The sequence below is a fragment of the Lissotriton helveticus genome, chromosome 1_1 (assembly GCF_964261635.1).
Source record: "Lissotriton helveticus chromosome 1_1, aLisHel1.1, whole genome shotgun sequence".
NCBI lineage: Eukaryota > Metazoa > Chordata > Amphibia > Caudata > Salamandridae > Lissotriton > Lissotriton helveticus.
Genome location: NC_136057.1, coordinates 488357038 through 488376618, shown reverse-complemented (window position 1 = coordinate 488376618; position 19581 = coordinate 488357038). Strand labels below are relative to the sequence as shown.

The window sequence follows — 19581 nt, the reverse complement described above, 5'->3', positions numbered from 1 at the left end:
TTTTGTCTTTTTTAAACATTGCCTGGTATTCTTTATAGCTGCCCTTTGCTTTGGCATAATTTTTCTTGTGCGTCCGATTAGGCCTTCCGTTTTTCTTGTCTTTTTTTGTTATCTTGTTTCCTACTGAGGCATTCTGGTGCTCATCTTGAGCAGAGTTCATAGGTTCATTATTGAGTCACTTGTTGGTTCATTTGTTGGTACACCTGAGCAGGACTTATATCAGTGGTGTTTTCTGCGATATAAGTCACTACCTCATCCATCAGATCCATAGCAGCATCGTGCTGCTCTACGTTTTGAGTGTACTTCTCGATTTCTGATATTCTGTCTTCCAGTTCATCAAAGTTCTTGATTTTTTGCGCACGTTTTCGATTGATAAAGTCTCTGTGCTTTTCTGTTGTTACTTCCACTGTAACCTCTGGTTCATCGCAAGAGTCATTTTCAGAAACATTTGATGCTTGTAGTACATCTTTTGCGGATTTTTTGCTTTTATCTCTTCTATCTCTTCTGTTTTCTGCAATTTGTTTTCTGTTCTTGTTGTCAAAATGTGGAACCATCAGCGCATTAATATTCCACTTATTTTCATATACTTTTTCCAATTCTGCTAGTAGCAGTATTTCTTCTTGTGACCATAATTTTGACGGTTTGCTGCTTGCTAGAGCTGCTAGTCTAGCCTCATTTTGCGCTCTTGGATGTGCATGCCCAGCATGTTGAGAAACACAAATTTTTGTTCCAAATCCGAGGTCACAGAAGCTGCACAGGAATGGCAGCTCTTCTTTTTGAGGTCTTCCTTTACATTTGGCATAATGGCATGCAATATTGTGGTATTTGGCTTCTTTGTCACATTTTGAGCAGTATGTTTTGAGATTGAAGCCTTTGTGCTTGTTGGAGACATGTTTTCTCAGTCCTTTAAAAGTTCCCAATATGTCTCCACACAAGTCACATTTATATTTTTCGTTTGGGTACTTCCAATAAGTGACTTTTTTTGTGTAATCACTTTTCTTTGTTATTACATCTTTGCTGACCTCGTACACATCAGAAAGATTTTAAAATGTTGCTGTACCAATGTCATTCTTGGCTGAGGTGGCCACAAACTCGATGGATTTGCTGAGGTCTACTGTTGTGTCTTCTTCTGCTATAAAGGGTGAACTAAGGCCTATATCGGGATCTGAATCGTTGTTATTTGTTGCATTGTTTGAAGCTAGTGCAGGTTAATGATTTCTGGGAAAGACAGCACCTCCTTACACCATCTTAACAGGGTTTTTATTCTCCAGGAACTACCCCATCTGGAATTGGGTTTGTTTGCTTCGCCATTTCTCACTATCACGCTCGCTGCCATGATAGAACCTTGTTTGGCCTGTCTCCATATGCTTCTCTACGCGGAGTCTATTACTTCAGAGGCAGTTACCGGTGGGACCCCTGGGAGGTACAGGCCACTACAACCGAGAATAGGTTAAGAGAGTCATAGTTACTCCCGTTGTTTACCCACGCGTCATTGAATTTCTTTAATTTGACATTCAGAGCAATGGGCAGAAATCACAATGCGTTAACACCCGCCTCGGGCCTTCGCAATGCTTTGTTTTAATGAAACAGTCGGATTCTCCTGGTCCGCACCAGTGCTATGTCAGCTACTAAGTGCCGGCCGAGGTAGAACGCCGGCCCTGCGCCCCCGGGGAGGGGGCATGGGGAGGGTGACCACCACAGCTGGGCCGATCCACAGGAAGGGCCCGGCTCGCGTCCAGAGTCGCCGCCACCCCAGAGGGAGGCGCCTCTTCCAGCTGCCGCGCACGCCCAGCCTCTCTTCGCGACCCAGCCCGACCGACCCAGCCCTTCGAGCCAATCCTTATCCCGAAGTTACGGATCTGACTTGTTGCCCCCCATGCCCAGTACATCACGCGTCGGTCGGGCCCTCCCCAGGGGGAAGAGGCCTGCCGAAGTCCCGGTCCTTACCCATGCACCCCTTGTGGCCGGGACCACTTCGCCGGCCGGGGCATGCCAGGGCAGAGCTGGGCCCTGTCCCTGGGGTGCGTGCTTGCAGGAGGCGGCCAAGGGCTTCAGGCTAGCGCAGTCAGTCGTTCAGGCCGCTCCACGTTTAATGATCCTTCCGCAGGTTCTCCTACAGACACCTTGTTACGACTTTTACTTGCTCTAGATAGTCAAGGTTGATCGTCTTCTCAGCGCTCCGCCAGGGCCGTTGCCGACCCCGGTGGGGCCGATCCAAGGACCTCACTAAACCATCCAATCGGTAGTAGCGACGGGCGGTGTGTACGAAGGGCAGGGACTTAATCAACGCGAGCTTATGACCCTCGTTCATGGGAAATAATTGCAATCCCCAATCCCTATCACAAACGGGGTTCAGCGGGTTACCCGCACCTGTTGGCGAAGGGTAGACACACGCCGATCCGTTCAGTGTAGCGGTGTGCAGCCCCGGACATCGAAGGGCATCACAGACCTGTTATTGCTCGATCTCGTGTGGCTGAACGCCACTTGTCCCTCTAGGAAGTTGGACGTCGACCGCTGGGGGTTGCGTAACTAGTTAGCATGGAGGTGTCTCATTCGTTATCGGACTTAACCAGACAAATCGCTCCACCAACTAAGAACGGCCATGCACCACCACCCACAGAATCGAGGAAAGAGCTATCAATCTGTCAATCTTTTCCGTGTCCGGGCCGGTTGAGGTTTCCCATGTTAAGTCAAATTAAGCCGCAGGCTCCACTCCTGGTGGTGCCCTTCTGTCAATTCCTTTAAATTTCAGCTTTGCAACCATACTCCCCCCGGAACCCAAAGACTTTGGTTTCCCGGACGGTGCTTGGCGGGTCATGGGAATAACGCCGCCGTATAGCTAGTCGGCATTGTTTATGGTCGGAACTACGACGGTATCTGATAGTCTTTGAACCTCCGACTTTCATTCTTGATTAATGGAAACATTCTTAGCAAATGCTTTCGCTTTGGTTCGTTTTGCGCCGGTCCAAGAATTTCAGCTCTAGCGGCACAATACGAATGCCCCCGGCGGTCCCTCTTAATCATGGCCCTAGTTCCAAAAACCAACAAAATAGAACCGGAGTCCTATTCCATTATTCCTAGCTGAAGTATTCAGGCGACCGGCCTGCTTTAACACTCTAATTTTTTCAAAGTAAACGCTTCGGCCCCCCAGAACACTCAGTCAAGAGCATCAAGGTGGCGCCAAGAGGCAGCTCGATCCTAAGATCCAACTACGAGCTTTTTAACTACAGCAACTTTAATATACGCTATTGGAGCTGGAATTACCACGGCTGCTGGCACCAGACTTGCCCTCCAATGGATCCTCGTTAAAGGATTTAAAGTGTACTCATTCCAATTACAGGGCCTCGAAAGAGTCCTGTATTGTTATTTTTCGTCACTAACTCCCCGATTCTGGAGTGGGTAATTTGCGCGCCTGCTGCCTTCCTAGGATGGGGCAGCTGTTTCTCAAGCTCCCTCTCCGGAATCTAACCCTGATTCCCTGTTACCAGTGGTCACCATGGTAGGAACAGAAAGTACCATCGAAAGTTGATAGGGTAGACATCCGAAGGTTATCTAGAGTCACCAAAGCGGCCTGGCGAGCCCGATTGGTCTTGGTCCCAGGAGGTCAGCGCTCGTCTGCATGTATTAGCTCTAGAATTACCACAGTTATCCAAGTAACAGATGGAGCGATCAAAGGAACCATAACTGATTTAATGAGCCATTCGCAGTTTCACTGTACCGGCCGTGTGTACTTACATGTGCATGGCATAATCTTTGAGACAAGCATATGCTACTGGCAGGATATCAACCAGGTAGCCGCACCTGCTGACGGGGGTGGGGGCCGCGTGCCCATCTCTCCAACTGGCAACCTTTGCACACCCCTCCATCTCTCTGGAGACTGCCAGGGGAAGGAGTCCACCGGCCTGGGCAGGAGGGCTCGCTGGAGGGTGTGGAGATGTGCGGTCGCATGGGCACCGGCAGGCCCAGCCGTCTCCCCCGGGCGGGAGAGGCGGGCCGAGGCGCAGCCTGAGCAAGATGCAGGAGTGCGGGAGCCTGGCGGCGGCACCCCTCGGAACAGTCGTTCCGAGCTGCTGTGGAAATGTGCTGGGCAGAGAGAGGTGACGGTGTGGCACGCGGGGCCTACAGACCTGCTGGGTAGCAGCTTCTAAGGACCTGGCACCACTGACCCTTACTGCTCGGGTCAGACCACTGGGGGGGCACGAGCTGCCAGGGCCACACGGCCTTCGCTCTGCTGGGTTCAAGGCCTCCCGCCAGGCGGCAGGCCCTCGAGTCGAACGGTCCATGCGGGGAAGAAGCTCTTTGCTCGAAACAGCTGAGGCTGGCAAAGCAGTCAATCCCTAAACGGACCTAGAGTGCCCAATCGATCAGAGTACAGCTGGGGCATCCCCTGGCAGGCCACCCTGCGCAGTGGGTATGCTGGCTTAGCATCCCCTGCCTGCCTGCTCCCGGGGCAAGCAGACCCAGAGACAAAGGACCATCGGGAAGGGGCCAGGAGGCAGGTGCAGGCCCAGGTACCACCTTCCCCCGTCTCAGCATCGCCGGACCTCACGGAGGTCTGCCTGAGCAAATTCTGAGAAAAGGACCATCTGCAAGGGGCTGAGAGGCAGGTGTGTACCCGGGCCCTTGGAGGCCCCAGCGGGCGGGCCCGGGGCCGCCCTCCCCCCCCGCCCCCGTCTCCGCATCGCCGGACCTCACGGAGATCTGACTGAGGAAACAACCTCGGAGAAAAAGGACCATCAGGAAGGGGCTGAGAGGCAGGTGCGTACCCGGGCCCCTGGAGGCCCCAGCGGGCGGGCCCGGGGCTGCCTTCCCCCGTCTCAGCATCGCCGGACCTCACAGAGGACTGCCTGAGCAAACTCTGAGATAAAGGACCATCGGCAAGGGGCTGAGAGGCATGTGCGTACCCTGGCCCCTAGGGGCCCCTGCGGGCAGGCCCGGGTTCTGCTTTCCCCTGTTTCAAAATTGCTGGACTCTACAGAGGTCTGACTGACCCTCTCCTTAGTAATCCGGAGGACAATTACCCACACGAGGTGACAGAGGGGACCCAAGGCGCGAAAGTACCCGACCTCCTGGAGCCCTCACTGGGAACGGGGAGGCAAATGAGCCCTCATCGGGACTTCCAAGGGCAGCTCTGCCATCTGGTCGCCCGCCATCTGGTCGCACATTGTAAAGTATTGTGTGCGACCAGATGGCCGAGGGGACAGGTGTGATCAGAGGGCCGGGACCGAACGGACTCCCGTCTGCCTGCCCTGAGCTGAGCCTTCCCGGTAGGGCTCCTGCCTGCACTAGCAGGGCTTGGGGGCTCGGGGCTCCGCTTCCCGGGAGCTCGGGGACCCCGGCTGGGTCTGCGGCACGGGGAGGACGACCGGAGCTCTCTGGCCCGGACGCCCGGGGGAGGACTGCCCGAGACACATGGAGCCCGTCCCGGGTACTTTTCCACGCTGCGGGCCGGAGGAAGGGAGCCCCGGGTGCCTGGGAGGTGTTGCCCGTGCCCAGCCCATGTGGTCCCCGGCTGGGTACCGCCAGCCCGGGAGCGGTGTCCGGGCATACCCTTGCCCCTAGTAATCCGGAGGAAGGCTACCCCTCTTTCTGGGAACCCGTGTGTGCCGAGTGACGGAGGGGACCCAGAGCGCGAACGTGCCTGACATCCTGGTGCCCTGGCTGGGATCCGGGAGGCAAATGAGCCCTCTCAGGACTTCCAGGCCGGCCCGGCCATCTGGTCGCCCTATTGGAAAGCATTGTGTGAGACCAGATGGTCGAGGGGACAGGTGCGACCTTATGGCTGGGACCGAACCGACTCCCGTCTGCTTGCCCCGAGCCAAGCCTTTCCGGTAGGGCTCTCACCTGCCCTAGCAGGGTTCGGGGCCCGGACGCCCGGGGGAGGACTGCCCGGGACCCATGGAGCCTGTCCCGGGCACTTTGCCACGTCGTGTGCCAGAGGAGGGAGCCCCCGGACGGAGGGGAGGTGTTGTCCGGGCATAGACCATCGTGTCCCCGGCAGAGAACCGCCAGCCCAGGAGGGATGTCCCGGCATGACATGCCCCTAGTAATCCGGAGGAAGACTACCCCTCTTTCTGGGAACCTGTGTGCACCGCAAGGCTCAGGGGACCCTAGGCACGAACGTGTCCGACCTCCTGGACCCCTGGCTGGGATCCGGGAGGTAAATGAGCCCTCACCGGGACTTCCCGGCCGGCTCGCGGGCTGCCGGGCTCGGGGGCTGCAGGGCTCGGGAGCTGCAGGGCTCGGGGGCTGCAGGGCTCGGGGGCTGCAGGGCTCGGGGGCTGCAGGGCTTGGGGACTGCAGGGCTCCGGGGCTGCAGGGCTCAGGAGGGGGGGGGGCTCTGAAAACCCACGCTGGGCCTCCGGCATGGGGAGGCCCGCAGGCGCTCCTGGGGCCCAGCCACCCAGGGGAGGACTGCCGGGCTACCCCTCTTTCTGGGAACCCGTGCGCACCGCGAGGCTCAGGGGACCCTAGACCTCCTGGAGCCCTGACTGGGATCCGGGAGGCAAATGAGCCCTCATCAGGACTTCCAGGCCGGCCCGACCATCTGGTCGCCACATTGGAAAGCATTGCGTGCAACCAGATGGCCAAGGGGAAAGGTGCGATCAGATGGCCAGGACCGAAAGGACTCCCATCTGCCCACTCCGGGCTTTGGGGCTCCGCTTCCAGGGCGCTCGGGGTCCCCGGCTAGGCCTCAGGCATGGGGAGGACCAACGGAGCTCTCGGGCCCGGGGGAGGAATGCCCAGGACCCATGGAGCCTGTCCCGGGCTCTTTGCCACGCCGTGGGCTGGAGGAGAGAGCCCCCGGACGGAGGGGAGGTGTTGTCCGGGCATAGACCATCTGGTCCCCGACAGAGAACCACCAGCCCGGGAGAGGTGCCCCGGCAGACCATGCCCCTAGTAATCCGGAGGAAGGCTATCCCTCTTTCTGGGAACCGGTGTGCACCGCAAGGCTCAGGGGACCCTAGGCACGAACGTGTCCGACCTCCTGGACCCCTGGCTGGGATCCGGGAGATAAATGAGCCCTCACCGGGACTTCCCGGCCGGCTCGGGGGCTGCAGGGCTCGGGAGCTGCAGGGCTCGGGGGCTGCAGGGCTCGGGCTGCAGGGCTCGGGAGCTGCAGGGCTTGGGGGCTGCAGGGCTCGGGAGCTGCAGGGCTCGGGGCTGCAGGGCTCGGGGGCTGCAGGGCTTGGGGACTGCAGGGCTCCGGGGCTGCAGGGCTCAGGGGGGGGCTCTGAAACCCCACGCTGGGCCTCCGGCATGGGGAGGCCCGCAGGCGCTCCTGGGGCCCAGCCACCCAGGGGAGGACTGCCCAGGATCCATGGAGCCTTGCAGGTCTCCGGGGCTCTGCACCAGGGACCCTTGTCCCGGGCAGATGGACACTTGGCAGGCCGCAGGGCGGGGGCTCCCAAACCCCAGGCCCTGACCAAAACCCAGGCCCCGGGGCCAGTCCCTGCTCGGCCGGGGAGATCGGGTAGCCTGCCCAGGCACTATGGACCCCTGTCCCGGGCACACGGACCCTCAGGACGTGCGCTCTTTTTCCACACATTTTTCCCCAAAATTCTGCGTAGTGTGCGTAATGGAACTACGCCAACTACGCCCAGCCCTATTCTATGTGCACTTGGTTGATTAGTTTTCATGCTTCACACAATTAACAAATGTTACAGTTCTGAGAGAATGACTTTACAAGGGGTACACAAAATTGTTTGTCTTTCCCCTGCTCCATCATCTACCACTACTGTCTTTTGAGGACGGGAGTCACTCTCACAACAGGGGTCCCCCCTCCCTCCCCCATTTGGTTGTGGCTCGCAGACAGTGGTGGTGGAGTGCATGGAAGGAAAAGCACACAGGGCTGTTCTGTTCGGGAACGTGCAAGGGCAAGTCATGGCAGTACAGCATCTGCTTTATGAAGCAATGCAGAACTTTCATGCCAAAACTTCTTACAGAAAAAAGTATATTAACCACATTTTTATGAAGTTCTTGGCGTTTAAAAAAGCTGGCTGCGGGCAGCCTCAACATAAAGGTTGTGTAGCGAAAAATCCAATTTAGAGTTAAGACTGTTAACATTTCTTGGAATAAGGTTTCGGGAATTAAGCATTAATACTGTGAAATGAACATTCTTTCAAAAGTAGATCACTTTTTTTTACTTCTGCTGGTATTCTCTATTGACACTCATCGATGTAAGGAGTAGTTTGTAAGAACAGGCCCTCCTAACTCGTCAAAGGTGCTACTCAGCAGTCTGTTTTATCTCATTGATGTGACCTGTAGAGGGCAGTCATGCACTGAGAAAGATTTTGTGTTGGTGCGTGTTTTTTTCTCATCGAAACGGAGACGGTTTCTTTCACAGTGGAACCTTCGAAAAAAAGGCATTTAAAGATCAGTAATAAAATACATTTAAATGAGAAGAGCTACGGAGATTTCTTCCAGTTTATGGATATTGGTGAAAATGGTGATAGAAGTGGTTTTATAAACAGTGCAAAAGCAATACAACATGTGCAATAATAATGTGTCCTTTATTCAAGATATAGAGTTGTCTTTATCGTGCTGAAATATCTGAATATTTGCTGTGTGTGTTGTTTCTTTGTACGGGGTAGGGATAATCGTGTTTTGTAAATGTTGCTTATCAGAGACGACCAAGACTAGCGCATCCTGCAGAATTGGGCATATTTCTTAATGTATTTTTTTTGTACTGAAACGATTTCATGGATTTATTGGTAGGGTAGTAGAATTTGTTATATTAGTAAGCGAAAGCAAGTTAGTTACTCCCGCATGGCGGGAGCTAGGAGTGCATGTTTTGATTGGGCAGCAATTGTGTGCTGACACAAAAATGTGCTTGCTGTGATCATTTTGTTTGTTTATCTAGCTGCCTAAGCTTGAGCATTCAGGTGTACACACATGGTACTGGAATGCTATTAAAGTGTCATTTATGGTGTATGTTTCTGGCAACAGCACAGATTGTAGGGGGCAGTCATTAACCTGCATGGATTTTTAAGTTTGGCTTGGCAGTGCAACTGTCACCTGAACTTTTAACTTACACTAATATTATTTTACAGCTCTTTGCCTCCTCACAAATACATATCTATTCCCATGCTATTTACTTGTAATGCTTCAGATTACCATGCAATATTCCTTTAAAGCCAGACCTACTGCCATTGCCAGTGCTAGGTATTACTGATAATCAAATCGCATAGGGCAATAATAAAAATATATATATATTTTTTATTTTTTTAATTTATTTTCATTAATCAAGGTTTGCAACAGACAAGTATACAGCATTAACATATGTGATTAACAAATTACACTCATCAGCAGGCATGTTACAGAGGTTGAAAAAATAGATATTTCAAAGAGTTGCGTGTCTATCCACATTTCTACGCATTTCCAACTCCACCATGGGTGACACACAAATCTCTCCCCTGTAGGTGTTCCATTTTGACCATTTTTTTCCCATTTCCCCAGGCACCCCTGATTACAAACACCTCCTTCTCCGCAATCATACACCTATCCAGTTCTTTCAGCCATATCAATACAGCAGGCGGTGCCGCTCCACCCCATCCCTTTGCCAGTTCTCTTTTAACCAACGTGTAACCCAGAGTCACCAGTTGTTGTTCAATTTCAGTCAGGTCCGAGTCCGCCCATATTCAGTCCCAGGCGGGACGTCAGGTCCACCGTCTTTCCCAATGCCGACTGCATATGATTCGTGGCTCTTTCCCAGAGACCGTGTACCAGTGGGTACTCCCATATTGTGTGATAGAAGGTAGCCTGTTGCATGTAGCCCTTTAAGCATAGATCATCCTGTCTCGCCCCTATTTTTGCAAGAGTTATCCCCGTCATATATCACCTTTGGAGAATCCAGAGTTGTATCAGTCTAAATCTGAGCGTGATGGCTGCCTCCCTAGGGGACATAAGAACCTCCCGTCAATCTTCTTCTCCGATCAGCCCCAGGTCTCTCTCCCATTTCTCTTTGAGCTTGCCAAAACTAACCGGTAAATTATTACTACGTTTTTTGTACGTCAACGATATTGCTTTAGACTGCAGTGGGTCATTAAGTAAGCGATCCTCCAGTGGGGACGAGTTTGGTATGTCCTCGCAGTTCGGGAAGGCCGCCTGTATGGCATGCCTTATTTGTAGGTATCTAAATACCTCCCCCGGAGCCATCTGGTAGCTCTTTTGAAGATCTTCAGATTTGAGTATTGCCCCCTTCCTAACCAAGTCCTCCACTGCTGAGATGCCTATCATATCCCACCTATCAAACCCCGGTTGATAGCAAAGCATGCCTAGTTTCTGAGTGTACCACAAAGGTGTTGCCTTGGTGAGAACACCAGCCCATACCAGTCGCAAGTTTGCCAAATGCCAAATTTGTATTGCGTGTAGTGTTGGACCAACATATCTCTGTCGCTTGATGCGGGAATACAGGGCGCCCAGATAGCCCGAGCGATCCATCTGGTATCTGTCCAGGGCATAGGCCGGGTCAGTTGGCAGAGTGGACATCCAATAATTCACGACCACCAACTGAGGCGCCCAGTAGTGAAGCCTGAGATCAGGCAACACTATCCCCCCGTCGTACCATCCTTTTGTTAGTTTCTGAAGTGCTAGTGTGCCTACCTCCCCCTCAACCGCTACAAAGTACGCATCTGGAATTTGGTGTGGGCAGTTTTGGAGGATATATAAAAATCGCTGGAGTGCCAACATTTTAAAAAGGGCAGCATGGCCCACCAAAGACAGAGGCAGTGACCTCCAATGTTTCATGTCTGCTCGCAGTCTGGCCTGCGGGATTGCCAAATTGTGGCTGTAAAAGAGGGCCCGATCTCATGTAACAATGATTCCCAGGTATTTGAAACTGTCCACTGCGACCACTAGCATGCAGTCTTTGGGGAGATGCGGCGTCTGCCCATGTAGCACGAACAGCACAGACTTACCCCAGTTAATTGCATATCCTGATTACTTCCCAAAATTTGTGAAAATATTGAGAACGGTATGTATGGACTTGTATGGGAAAGCAAGGTACAGCAATATATCGTCGGCATAGAGGGATATTCTGTCCTCACATTCCAGTGTCCACCGGAAGCCCCGCACCATCACATCTCGGCGGATCCAGGCCGCCAGGGGCTCCAGCATAAGGGAAAACAGCAGCGGGGACAGTGGACATCCCTGTCTGGTGCCCCTTCTTAGCGTGAACGCCTGGGATGCATAGTTGTTAACCCTCACCTGCCCTTGTATGTCCGTGTATAGCAGTTTCACCCACTGTATAAATTTGGGGCCAAGGCGGACCCTCGCAAGAACTTCGAATAGATATGGCCATTCAATAGAATTAAATGCCATGGAGGCATCTAAGGGCAATATAGCTGCGTCTTCCTGTAAAAATTCCCTGCGCGCCATCGCAGTCGGCGTATGTTAAGAGCCGTATTTCTCCCTGGCATGAACCCAGATTGATCTGGGTGTACCAAGGAGGAGATCACTGACCCAAGGCACTTGGCAAGTACTTTCGCCAAGATCTTCGCCTCCACATTTATCAGCGAGATGGGCCTGTACGAGCCACAGTCGTCCACCGGCTTCCCCGTCTTGTGAATAACCACAATACCAGCAATGCATTGGTCTGTCGGCAGACATCCTGTCTCATAACTTTCCTCGTACATTGCCCGCAGATGTGGGACGACTTGAGAGGTCATCACCTTGAGGAAGTCAACGGGGGTGCCATTCGGCCCCATCACCTTCCCAGACTTAATTTGTCCAAAAGCTTTCCGGATTTCCTCATCAGTCAAGTCCCCGTCCACTGCATCACTGTTGAGCTCCGAGAGAGCCGGCACATCACTATCCGCCAAAAGCTGGCGTCAGCCCTCTGCTGTATATGCAGTGGAGGGGGAATATTCTCTTTCAAAATGATCTGCAAATGCCTCTGCGATATCCTTGGGGTGTTGGAGGACCTCCCCGCTAGGTGACGTTTGTCGAGGCACCCACCTTGCACCCTGCTCCCTTCTTTCCAACCATGCCAGGGTCTTCCCGGCCCTATCGCTCAGTTCGTACAACCCATGTTGGGTAGCACTATGTGTGGCCATCATGTGTTCACTTGTCTTGAGTCTGTATTCGTCTTGTTTGAGTTTCAATCTGTATTGTGTCTCACCTGAAGGATTATTTCCGTGTTCTGCCTCAAGCTTTCGGAGCTCCTCCTCCAATTTAACCAATTTCTGGTGCCTGTTTGCTATATACGTCGTTTTCAGTGACAAGGCGTGTCCCTTTAAGACCACCTTATATGCCTCCCATATAATTTGGGCAGAGTCCACCAATCCCAAATTCTTGGCCAGATAGTTCCAAGTTTGTTTACATAGTTCTGCTTGAATATCAGAGATTTTCAACAGCCATGGATTAATAACTATAGTACTCCGTGCATGTTGCTCCCCGTGAGTGAACTCAATCCGTGAGTGAACTCAATCGTCTGAGGGTGCCTAAAGCTACCTATGGAGGCCGTGTATGTTAGGAAGTAGTCAATGCGAGAGAGACTGCTGTGTACACTAGAGAAGTACGTATATTTAAAAACTACTAATTGTAACTCCCGCCCCACATCTGAGAGGCCTATTGCCCCTGTGAATTCTGCTATAAGGTCATTTGGTCTGGCCCCCTGTTGATTGCTTCATCCATAGTCATATTGTAATCCCTGCCCATTATCAAGGTACCATCAGGGAGTTTGGTCAACACTTTACCAAGGTCGGCCAGGGCCACCTTATCTAGTGCCGGTGGCAGGTAAACAGAAACCACATTAAGAGCTCTCCCCTCCCATTGGGCTTCGGCCACAGCAAACCGCCCCCCGGGTCAGCCCATGTCTTGTGTACAATCAGGGGCATGCCCTTTTTTACTAGGATACACGTACCCCTAGATACAGTGGTATAGTCAGAGTGGACCAGGAGCTTGTAACCCCATCTATTGAGGGCCTTGTTTTTATTCCCCACAAGGTGGGTTTCCTGCAGCAGCCCAAGGTCCGGGAACTGTCTCTTTAGATACTGATGGACAATACCCCTCTTTATTTTGTCACCCAGTCCGTTAACATTCCAAGATAGGACAGAGAGCACTAGTTTCCTATCAACCCCCATCTCACGGCATGCTAGTATCCACAAGCTGATAGGTCAACAGAACGGCAAATACGTCATGACGTGTCATGCAAGCAAGAGCAATTCTGTCATACCTGTGTCTGTCACTCCTGAAACCAGCCTGAATATCATCACATAACGAAACAGTAAATTTATAGTTTACCCTTATCGCAAAAACACCAATCTTTCCTCCAATTCCCCCACTCCCTGCCCCCCTGCCCGTGGATTTGAAACTACTCATTCCCAAACATGGCAGAGTGCCTCCCCCCCCCCCAAGAATGCTGAAAATGCACGGGGTCAGTCAGTCCCTCCCCTGCATATACATATCACAATTTATGAGTCCTGCCATACACTTTATACAGTCACTTAATTCTTGGGTGGATCCTGTCAGTTAGGCCCCCAATACCTTACCAGATCGCCAGCGTCCACCATCAGTGTCCATTATAAGGTTGCATCTGGAACCATGTCCCTTCCCCACCACACCTGTTCTGCGAGCGGGCTCCAACGCCGTCAACTCTCCACGATGTTTATCCTGTTCCTGTTCCGTAGCTGGACCTCCTCTGTCCGCCGAGCCTTTTCCCAGCGCCTCTGTGTGGCCACTCCTTTGCTGGCCCGATCTGCCAGCACGGTCTCTTCTTTGGCTACCAGCTTTACTCCATCTTCCATCCAGTCCCAAGCGTCCATCGGTGACTCAAAGAACCACGTTTTGCCATCCGATTCCACTCTCCGCTTTGCCAAAACAGCATGGCATACTTCACTTCACGGCCGCGAAGTTCTCTTTTCACCGCCTGAAAACTTCGGCGTTGGGCCTGAACCTTGGCCGTGAAATCCGGGAAGAAGGCAACTTCATAGTTATCAGCTTTCACAGGGGGACTGAATCTCGCCGTTTTTAGGATAATGTCTTGGTCTCGAAAGTTAAATACTCGAGCTATCAGGGGCCTCGGGGGGGCTCCTGGTTTGGGCCTACCACCCGGCACCCTGTGAGCCCTCTCGATTGATTAACAGCAGGACAGCGTCTTGGGTTTGAGATGCGTGGTGATGAGGTCTTCCAGATATAGGTCCACCGCAGGCCCTTCTGTTCGTTCCGGAACCCCTAAAATGCATATATTGTTACGGCGGGCGCGGCCTTCATAATCGTTCAGTTGCTGTGACATTCGCTCCTGTTTCTTTCGCAGCACGACCATCTGCGTTTGGAGCTCTGACATATCCGTTTGCAAGGCCGTAGTTGCAATTTTCAGTTCCTTCACCCTGTCGTCCATCTTTCTAAAGTCTGCTCTGATGAGAGAGACCTCCACCGTAACTGAGTCCAGTGAGGTGCGCACTCCACTAATCGCCACTATAACATCAAGCAGTGTCGGCTCCGGGCCCTGCTTAGGGACATTTGGCCCTTCATCCATCCCCATTTGTTGCGGCACACCCTTATCCCTGGCCTTAGACCAAGCAAATTTGGGCAGTTGTTTCAGGGCGTTCGCTTTAGGGCCCCTACCCCCTTCGCCATATATGCAAACTGACGTCGTCCCGAGGGCTAGGAAGATCTCAGGGCTACTCAGGATTGCACCTGCTGTCTAAGCTATCGGGTAGGCAGCCACTTCACCCATCCATGCAGATTCTTCAAGACCTCTGCTTCCTTCTCCCGACCGGCTTCAAGCGTCCCAAGCGAGGAAGACCGCCAGCTCCGGATCAACACCTCTTTAGGGTCTAGGGCAAGTCCGTTTACAACTCACTCTAAGTTAGTTTGGACCCCAGAGACAGCCTGGTCTCACCACTGCCGCTACAGCTCCAGCCCCAATCACAGCAGGATGCCCCCCAGGGGGCAACTACCTCTTCCGTAAAGGAACTCTCAGGAACAATGAAGGCCGAAAATCACTTCCCACCGCATTGAAACGTCAGGTCGAATTAGCCACCACTGCGCTCACCCAGCCCTATTCACAAGCGCTACCAGTGCTTCTTTCAGCACTCGCCGGTGGGGCCTCTAAATCGCCTACGCAGGGGTTCCATCCACAGGCTCTGGGGTAAAGGCTCCAGCCCCGGGGTATACAGGTCACAATTGCCCCCACCAGGAGGATGTCCTACCTCACCGTGGAGAGTCACCGCGTCCTCAGAGTGGCTGCTGGTCACACTCTCTAGCTCCCAGATTTGCCACTATTTTATGGAGCACGGGGTCTCAGGAGTTAAATCTGGCCCATGTAAACGTGTCCGCCTCAAATATATGGGGTCGGGCTCTTCCGCTTCCTCCAGCCGCCTGGGATCTGCAAACGGCCGTCTGATGTTTCTAGGCCCGGTGGGCCGCGCAGCCGGGACCTCGCGTAGTGGGGCGCACCGCGTCACCTACGCCGGGTCTCTTAATCTTCCCTGCCACCATACGCTATCTTCCATACTGCATCCGGCCACCACTTTTCGACATTGCGCCTCTGCCCCCTCAGCGCCTCGTCTTCTGCCGGAGCTCCAGGCCAGTCTCCGCCTCCTTGCTGTCACCGCCGCCTGCCCGGGCTCCCCCCAAGGCTCCTGAAATGCTGCGATCACCAGGCCTTCAATCCGGGACCTCAAGTTGGAGTGCCAGCCGCCCGGCTCTCACCACCCAGGTCTTGGCTCTCACCACCCAGGTCCCGGCTCCATGCGCTGCCTGGTCCGGAGTACTACACTGCCCCCAGCAAGTGTCCGGTGCCGCTCAGATCACCATCCAAGCTCTGTAGGGCACGTCAGGACCACCTCGCTGCCGCCGCCCCCGAGCCTCTCTCGTCAGCACCGGAGAGCCGCCATTACCACCGCCTCCATGTCTCGAAAAAAGGGGGTTGCAGATGCCACTGTTCGACTGCAAAATTCACCCGCTTCAGCCCCACAGGTATGGAGTGCGGTGCCACATCTTTTTTGCTCACGTGGATGACACAGGATTACGGCAGGATGGTATGTGGGGAACGGGAGCTCACTTAGGCTGGGGCCATTCTCGTTGGCTGCTAGCCACGCCCCCTGCAATAATTAAATTATGTTTTCAGTAAACATTTTTTTGTTCTCTGGCTAAATGAAAATAAATTAATGTCTTCTAAGAATGACATAATATGTAAAGTGTACTAAGAAAAGTATTTCTGGATTCAGATGGCATTTACTAGCCACTTAGCCTTCGTGATAAATAATCATGTCACTAAAATCTCAATATGATGGCGGTATTGGTCCATATTACACAAAATAATGTTTAGTTAATTGAAGTGCAAAGCACGCAATAACCCTCAATACCACACACGCACGCACACACACACACACACACCTACCTACCTCCACACACACACACACGCACACCCACCTACCTCCACACACGCACATTTAAGAAAAAGCAAACTTCTGCCCCCATTTTAAATTTTCAAGTTTAATTCTCTGCATTACCAAAGCTCTGTACATCACCTTATAAGCTCATTAGACTCTGTGTGGGCAGATGTTTTGTTTCTCTGCCCAGGTGGTTTTTCGCTCATTTGGGGACACTGCAAGGTTCATTTAAGTATGGGTTACAAGGAGGCGAAAGTAGTGGCTATTTTGTTGTTGTTGCTTCTTTACTACATTTTTGTGAAGCTGAAATTTGTTGTTGGGTTATGGCGCTTAAGTTGTAGATGGAAAATACTGAATGAAAAGGAAGGGAGTAAACATTACAGTACAGTGTAGGATTCTGCGTAAGCCTAGCTGCCTGGCCCTGTACTTCGTTGATTGGTGTAAAGAACAGTAATAGTAGGTGTTAGATTTGGGGGTCTCTAGTTAGCAGAGGTAGGTACCTTTGACCAAATAGGGACCCTTGCGTCTAGTCAGGGTAACGGGACGCCAAGGTGCCAGGTCGAACAGTAGGACTAAGTGTGGGAGGAGGGGAATAAGCTATATACGTTTTACTTCATTAAATATTTTAAATATTGAGTTGATCATATGTAATGGCAGCATGCTGAGCGCTATCCCCATTACTTTTGTTAACCTTCCCTGAAGCCAATGGATATTGTTTTTTTTATGTAGAAATACTGTAGTTAATATTTTGGTAAATTGTGCACGTACCTCTGGATTTATTTTATTTGCTTGGAATGCTTTTAGTGACTAACAAATGATTGCGAAGCACTTGACCTTCTTTGGACAAGTGAACAACTTATTATTTTGAATGTGCTATTATGCCTTATAAGTAAGAAAATAAACCAAAATATATATTTCAAATATTGGATACTTTTCCGCTCTTATAAAGATAAGAATTAAACTTTCTCCCACTATTTAAAAATGGTAAATACTAAGCTTTTTTCTACAAGTAATGGAGTATACTTTTGTGACATTCTTTTCTGTTGAAATAGGTGCTTACTCAATTCATGCTTTTCATATTCAGTAATCACTTGACTTAACCATTCGCTAACTGGAATTAAATATATTTGCAAAACTTTAAGAGAATATAATGCATTCTCTGATTTTACAAAATGTAGTTCTCACTCTTGCCACACCAGAGCAAACCAGCAAAGTACATAGGCTAAATTTCATTGCATATTTTCTCCATGAATGGGATAACATTTTGGCCGTGTCCTACTAGTCCATCATATTTATTACATGTACACAATGGATTAGTCTCTTTTTCACTTAACTAAAGAGAGAGAGAGAAATACAGCAGCGCTGGAGGTTTCATCATATTGATGTATATATTTTCATCATATTTAATATATGGGTAGCAAGTATTAGATCAAAAAAAAAACAGCCTTCTCTTAACGAAATAGATTGATTGTGTTAATTTCACATTCCTACAAACTTGTGCACACAGTGGGCTAGTAAAGCTGCAGAAAGGAAGCAATGATCATAAATTAAACCACATGCAGAGAATATTGTACCACATTTTGACGATTTACACTTAAAAAAAAATATAATAATTGATGCAAGTCGGTTTAAAGAGATGAAAGTTCATACTTGAGACTAGATCTTGCTGAAGGTTCAAGCCAGGGCTGCATAAAAGCCTTGTTGTAATTAGATTACTGTAAATACAATCAGACTCTCCCTCCTGGGTTTCTTTGGGTGTCATAGGCCACTAAAGAATTGTGTTAGTAGGATTTAGGGCGGCTTGGTTGAAAGGAGAGAATAAAATCTCCAAATCCCTTTAATCTTTTTGCAGTTCTTTAAAGATGTGTTTGCTATTATACAACAGTCAACGGCTTAAGAAAATCAAAATGTTGGAATAGTTTATAACTTTTCTTCTGTATTACCAAAGCTCTATGCTTTAAAGGGTGCAATATATGGCAGTTTTTTCTCATTTAAAATAGTTTAATAGTGCTCTCACTTTATTGACTTTTCAGAGTGCCATAAGCTGTTCCCATGTTTCTGTGTTCGACAAGCTTTACGTTTGTATGGCCAACAGTGCTCCAATTTGAGTCAATTTGTCTACATCGCCCCAACAATCGCTCTGTGCATTTTGAGGCGCACATACAGTGTTACGTGTTAAAGGCCTACAGGGCAGATGCCGACTGCTCATTCTGCCGTAGTCTAGCTGTTGCTAGCTCTTCACCATGGTTTCGACATATCCTAGTGACAATGTTGGTTTTTCCACTCTGCGGCTAAATCTCTGCCTGTCTAATTAAGGCCTCCTTCACCGTGGACAGGGTACAGGGTCCATACAACTAGCCATTTTGAGGTACGATGTGTTGAGAAAAAAAAATAGAATGGGTGTGTTTTTGTGCATTTCTTTTCAAATCTGATTTCAATTGTGATGCTTTCAAACAAGAAAAAAAACATTTTTTTTATTTTTGGATGTGTATGTGAAAACTAAAAAGTTTAATTTGCTGCTGCAAGAACACGTTATATTGAAAACAAATGAAAATGTGCAAGCTGGGTCTATAACCTATAATTATTTTTCATTCTAACAAAAAGTAAAGAAGGAGGAAAATTACCTTTTAGGGAACTTACGGCCACATGCATCATTGTTGCCATTTGCGATTCCTAAATTGCGAAAATTAAGGAATCGCAATTTAGAAATCGCAAACGGCAATGCATGAAAAAATCGCAACTTTTTTTGCGATTCCTTATTTTTCCTTAATTGCGATTCACAATTTGCGAATCGCAATTAAGGAAAACCTTCCCATTGATTCCTATGGGCCAAAAGGCCCATAGGAATGAATGGGAAGGTTTTCCTTAATTCCCAAAAGGACCATAGGAATGAATGGGAAGGCATTCACATTTTGCGATTTTCAATTTGCGAATTCGCAAAATGTGAATGCAATTTCAAGGGTGCAGGGGGGTCCAAATAACCCCTCCCTGCACCCCTGAAATTGAACTTTAAATGCAATTTACACACACACATGCCCCAAAGACATGTGTGTGTGTAAATTAAAACTTTCAAATATGTAACTTGTGCATGTTTGAAAGTTTTCGGTAAATTAGCATGAAGCTCAACTTCATGCTAATTTACCCCTTCCAATTTGCGAATTCGCAATTTAAAAATGATCATGCATTGCAATTAAGAAATCTCAAACTGCGATTTCTTAAATGCAAACGCAATTTTAGAAAT

General features: G+C 50.4%; 1 protein-coding gene and 1 pseudogene across 1 annotated transcript in view; one reads left to right on the top strand and one right to left on the bottom strand.

The window, feature by feature from the left end:
* Positions 1 to 19581, top strand: part of LOC144812334 (NAD-dependent protein deacetylase sirtuin-3-like) — a 401094-nt gene that overhangs the window by 148133 nt on the left and 233380 nt on the right. The gene's annotated exons all lie outside the window — the stretch shown is intronic.
* LOC144781538 (18S ribosomal RNA) lies at positions 2091 to 3794 on the bottom strand (annotated as a pseudogene).